Source organism: Morone saxatilis, unplaced genomic scaffold (assembly GCF_004916995.1).
Source record: "Morone saxatilis isolate NCDOM2014 unplaced genomic scaffold, NCSU_SB_2.0 Contig16, whole genome shotgun sequence".
NCBI classification, from domain to species: domain Eukaryota; kingdom Metazoa; phylum Chordata; class Actinopteri; family Moronidae; genus Morone; species Morone saxatilis.
The window spans coordinates 27065485-27071576 of NW_023339718.1; positions in this window are offsets into that span (position 1 = coordinate 27065485).

Sequence of the window (6092 nt, forward strand, 5' to 3'; positions counted from 1 at the left end):
AGCAGCACTCACACCATCCATCAGGCGTTCTTCACAGACGGACCAACATTTAATGAATTTATTACAAACTTCCTTCTCCCTACTGCCAGTCAATTTAGAGCCATTGACAGTGCCTTAACCCTCTGGAAAAATGGGGACCATCTGTTGTGTCCTCCTGCACATTCACATCAACAAAAGACACCGGGGCAGTTTCACACAGGCCTAATGCTTCACACTGCGCAGGTAAATGGAGACAATCTGGGAAGATAAAACCCCTTTTGCTCTTTCTCCTCTGGTCACTTCTTTGTATCATATATGAATCTTCCTTACATTTCCTGTGTTTATCAGTGGCTGACCCACACACGCTTCCTTCCACAAGGGTTTTAGGAAGTTCATGCGCTTCAGATTAAAGTCACTAATAGATGATTATTTCTACAAATACTGCACCTTTAAAAATGTTCATGGTAGAAATATTTGAACTGCAGCCAGTAGGGCCCTACTGTGAACCCAGAAATGTTGAGTACCCCAAAGTTTGTTTTATGTTATGTTATGAAATGTAGTTGGGTGGGTAGTGTGGGTCCCCAACATTTAGAAGCTGCCTTGCCAATGTTGGGCAATTAGCATAATTACTATTAGAAATCACCTATATGTACAATATTTCAACAACTGCTTGGCCAATTTAGACAATACAGGAGTGGTTTGGGGGCTTATTGAGGATGCTAAACCCGTTTCTGACATGGCTGTATTTCAACTACTGGTGGGCTGATTTTGATTAATTTTGTGTTAATTGCTTATGCTTAACACATAACCACAGCGGCAAAGACAAAATGCTGTGCAGCAACAAAAATGTTGGCAGAAGTGAAGAAATTTGAAGAAATATTACATCTGAACATTTGTACCACACTGAGCTGTCTTGATTGCAGGTCAAATGCATTAACCATTAAAATAAACTCAAAATGAATCAAAATCAGCTCACCGGGAAATATGGCCACTTCTAGTTTATACAGCCACTTTAAAAATGTCAGAAAATGGATTCAGCATCCTCAATAACCCCCATAACCATGCCTATATTTTCTAAATCATGAATGCTTATTAATGCTAATTATGCTAATAGCCCAACATATGCAAGTTAGCATTTGGCAGTTTCTAAATGCTGGGGACCCATACTGTGCATTTATTTTTTTCCAAACATAAAAGTTTAGGGTACTCTGGGTTCACGTTGCTGGCAAGTTGACTACAAGTGAAGATTGAGAACAAAAATCAAATAATGCCTTCAGACCATCATTCCACAGTTGTGCCAATTAGATAACTAATCTATATCAAGCAAAACTCTGTAACAAAACACTAGCTAACTAACCAGCTAAGTAGCCAACTATCAATTGATTTAGATTAGCTAGCTAGGTGGTATTTTGCTAACATTAGCTAACTTAAGTTAAGTTAAGATGTGACTATCTATATTTAACATAGGGTAGCCTAGCTCATAGCATATTGAAATATTTCAACTACTCTGTTTTTTCTCCTGTATTATGTGTATAAGTGAAAATTGAGAACAAAAATCAAAAACTCAGCATTCAGACCACCATTCCACACTTGTGCCAATAGTAACAATATTAACATCCGCAATATGAGTTGGTTCATTCAGTCAGGTCAAATGAGGAATTTCAATGAGAATAAATGCAAATGCATATTTTTCTTTTTGTTCTCAAGGCTGCTTCAAAATACTCTGTATGTAGTGTAATTTAAAAGCAGACAAAAAGACGGAAAGTAGAGCTTAATGCCATTTTAGGGAAACCATGAACAGAACACAGTTCCAGGTGGTGAACAATACCCAGTCATTTGCAGAAATGTATAGGGGATGGCATTTGTTTCTCGTTTCAGAAAGTGTCAATACATTTATTGATTTATTTGTCATCAGTGCTCTATTTCACATCAACGGGACAGAAGAAAAAACACAAAGAAGTGGACTGTCAACACGGCCCTGCATTTCTTTGATCTGACTGCCCTCTTTTGAAATCTTGCAAAGAAGTGCAAAGGCTGCAGTGCTTTTTGTAGAAAAGATTGACCTGATGTCCACTACAAAATCCTTGTGATATGTTTTTTACATCATGATACTTAAATTATGTATGTGACTTGTTGCGATTTAATTGGACAGTTGATTGAGGGTTCCCACTCTTTTTCACAAATCATTTTCCAGGAGTTTTTCTTCACAGTACAGGACAGCACTTACATTGATTGATTTGATTTTGGGCAAACTGACTAAACTCAAGCATGATAGTGCTCAACTTCCTGTGCTTAACTTTCTTTGACTTCCTTCGGAACTCCTACAGCTTTGGAGGCCACCTAGCAGTCCGAGGCCCCCGGGGCAATCCAGCCCTGTGTTTACCTTATTTTAATTTCAACTATGCCAACTCAAATGATTCAAGAACAGTATGAAGTGTTAGAGTTGTACCTGATGGCTTGAACCCAGTCAACTGGACAACCTGTTTAAATTGGAAACACACACACACAATGCTCAGTCATATTTAAATAGCATGACATATGACAGGTGCAGTGTTAATACTGATAATAATGTTACTTACTTGGTTTCCTGATGCTGGTTTTAAAGAGAAACTCACAAAGCTCTCCTTTCTGAAGCTCTCTGAAAAACATAAACAACACACTCCTTTGTATTTAAAGTTTTCATTTTTCTGTCAGGACCAAAAACATTTGTTGTTTATGCAAGGCCAAAACATGTGAGACAAAGAGATACAAGAAACACAACACATATTACAAAGAAAGCTTTATGAAATATACAAAGGGAAACGAAAATGCAAACAATGTGAATGACAGTAGAACATTATGGGAATTCTTAGTAATGGTGCGTTGCCACTACAGGTGAATAAAACTATTTGCAAGAGTACAAGTTAATTCAGTTGAAAATATTGAACTTTGAGTGAAATATTCGCGCATATCGCAAGGTTTTTATAGTGTTGTACGGGAAGGAGCGGAGACAGAGCTGCTGCCGGCACAGAGACAGCTGCCTGAACTGGGGAGCTTCTGACTCTATGATAGCACTTCATATTTATACAGAGAACAGATAAAAAAGGAGATTGCTATATGTGTCTATTACTCCATTCAGAAAACAAGTATTTCAAAAGTTGTTTGCTTGTAGTCTTGTATACAGACATGATAAATATGACTTAAATTTTTACAAATTGCCATCATGACGTATTGTTATTTAAGCATCTGTTTGATCCGTTTATTGACATTAAATCACAGCAATTTATTTTAGGCTCATACCACCGTTGTAAACCAGATTAAAGGCCAAATATTTACTTCACATTTGGTGGGAACACACCGTAAGTTTCAGTTCTCAATATTTCAGTTCCTTTTGTACGCAAACCCCATTTTATTATTTGCCCCTGTCATGTCATTTGATAATAATCTTGTTGCCCGGATAAACTGAGATATAAAACTAAAAAGTGAAATGGCATCATCTGCAATCTGATGTCTATTCCCATCATCATTCACTTATTTCAGTCACGAAGTGTAGTGGAGGAGCACATGTCACTGACTATCACATAGAAATACAGACCATGGGGCGGCTGTGGCTCAGAGGTAGAGCGGGTCGTCCACTAATCGGAAGGTTGGCGATTTGATCCCCGGCTCCTCTCGCTGCATGTTAAAGTGCCCTTGAGCAAGACACTGAACCCCAAATTGTATCGTGTGTATGAATGATTAGTTTCCGTTCTGGTGAGCAGTTACCACCTTGCATGGCAGCTACTGCCATCAGTGTCTGAATGTTGAGGCCACTGTGTGTGGGAGATGGGGTGGTTGGGCATGGTAGGGCTGTGTCCACGCCAGGGTTCGGCGGGCGTGTCGAACACGAGCTGTACAGGCGCGACGTATACTAAGTAGAGTCGGAGCGGGTGGTGAGCCGACGGTGGTACCAATGCCATCTGAGGCCGTGCAGAAATCTGAGACTTGGAGTAAGCGCGGTTGTGGGTGTGGGTTGGTGCTAGAAAGTGTTGTTTGAGCAACACTGGTTTGAAGGGCAGAGAGGTTGTTGCTGTTTGCTGCAGAGGCCAGCTCTAGAAAAGCCTAGACGGAATAATAATGGTAAGAGAGAAAATGAGTAAATAAATGGTACGTTTTTGCTGTCACTTGCGTGTATGGGGTCAACAACACGCGCTCAGTGGGGTAAGCGTGGTGTGGAGGCACAAGACGCAGAGAACTGAGCAGGCCCTGCGATCTGTGCAACACAGGGGAGCTGTGAAGATTCCTAGTGCTAGCACCTCTGGCTGTGTCTTTAATGACAGTTAGTGTGAGAGAGAAAGGTCGGTGTGCGCTGATGATCAGCTGCGATCCCAGAGTCGCGTGTAAAACAGTAACACACAGCCGAATATATTGGTTTTTTAAGTCCTATCCTTTTGTTTGCTGATTAGCTATTTGAAAGAAAGCCATTTACATGAGGTCTACCCAGTGGAACATGACGGAAACACGGTTGTCCATATCCTCGGGCGCAGTACATGACTGATAAGCATCAGTGTCTGATCATCTAGGTCGTGTCCGAGCCCAAAGTCGTGGTGTTGTACAGAGGCGAAAGAGTGATGACTTTTATACGCTGCGAGGTAGCATAATGCTTGTAAGTTTTACCAGTTGTTAGGTTGAAATGAGTATGCCTAAGTCATTCATTTTTCATTCTGGGCATATTACAATTATTGACTGGTAGAGCCTGACACGCCACCTGGTAGTTGTGTTGTGTTTGTGTTGGTTTTGTGTGTGGGTTATGGGCCTGTGTGCCCTCTGTGTGTTGTGTTGTTGTGTTGTTTGTGTTCATTATAATGTTTTTTCTTATTCTTGGATCTATGTGGGTGTTTGTGGTTGTTTGTTGTGTGTTCCAGATGTGGTCACTGTTTAGGCCTGATGTTGTATGATTTATTAATTTGTGTGTGTGTGGTGAGTATGCTGTGTTGGTGGTTTGGTATGACCACATATTTTTCGTGTGATTAGTGATGTATATGGTTATGGTATATATATGTGTTTTTTAAATAACCTCGAAAATTCTCTATACGAAAAGCAAAGTTCTGTACAGATCCAACGTTTTGTGGTAAGGTAATGTATTTTCCCTGTATCTTATGGAATGATCGAGGTTGGTGGTGTGTGGTGCGTACATGCATCACCGTGGAAAGGATGTAAACGGCCGGTCTGGCTTGTCTTTGATCAGGGTTTGTATGCGATTGTCCAGCTAGGGAATGAGAAAGCGGTTTACCACAACCTGGTTCATCAAAAGGCTGGAGTAATCGAACAAAGAAATTTTGATGTATGGAGAGTGGGAACATAACAGGTCGAATGGACTGAACGGTCTTACTCACCTGTCTGTAAACCCGGCATACACCTTAGGAAGATATATCTCTCTGTGCTGTGGAGAGGAAACCAGACACACCAGTGAAGCACCAAGTGGAAAACAATAAACGGCTTCCTACAGTTTTTTATCGACCCAGTATCATTTATAAGTCCCGATTTAGTCTTGACTTGTCATCACTCTGTCCAAATTGCCTTTTCTCCCTTTGAAAAAACCACAAAAAGAGGAGGAAACCCACATTGCAAAATAGCCATCAATGTTATCTGTGTGGTTTCTACATCTTTGGAGATCCTTCAATCAGATTCAGAAGGGTGTGTGAAACTGATCAATTGAATTTTCTTCTCTCCCTCTTCAGGGGATCCTGTTCAAGACATACAGACTTCTTAAGATTGGTTTGGTTAACTCTGTAAAAATGTCAAGCCAATGTATGGAAAGTGGATTGGATAACAAATGTTTTCTTCACGAAGTAAGATTTTAAGGGATCGTAAGGGTGTGAGCTTGCATCCGTAAAGGAGAGGTGGAAGAACGGAATAACCTTTTTGAAAATAAAGAGATGATAGCACATTAAATCGAGGACCTCGAGAGAGAGGAGTGTAACGATCTCTGTTGTGTTTCAAGCCCGAGTAGAGTGAGTGATAAGTTGTGTAAACAAGAGAAAGTGGAGAGAGTGTTAATGAATATGCATTACTAAATATGTCCAAGTGGGGTAATGTAGTAACAGCGTCTCTATTCATGTCAGCAAGAGATAAAAATAGACGAGTTAATTTTA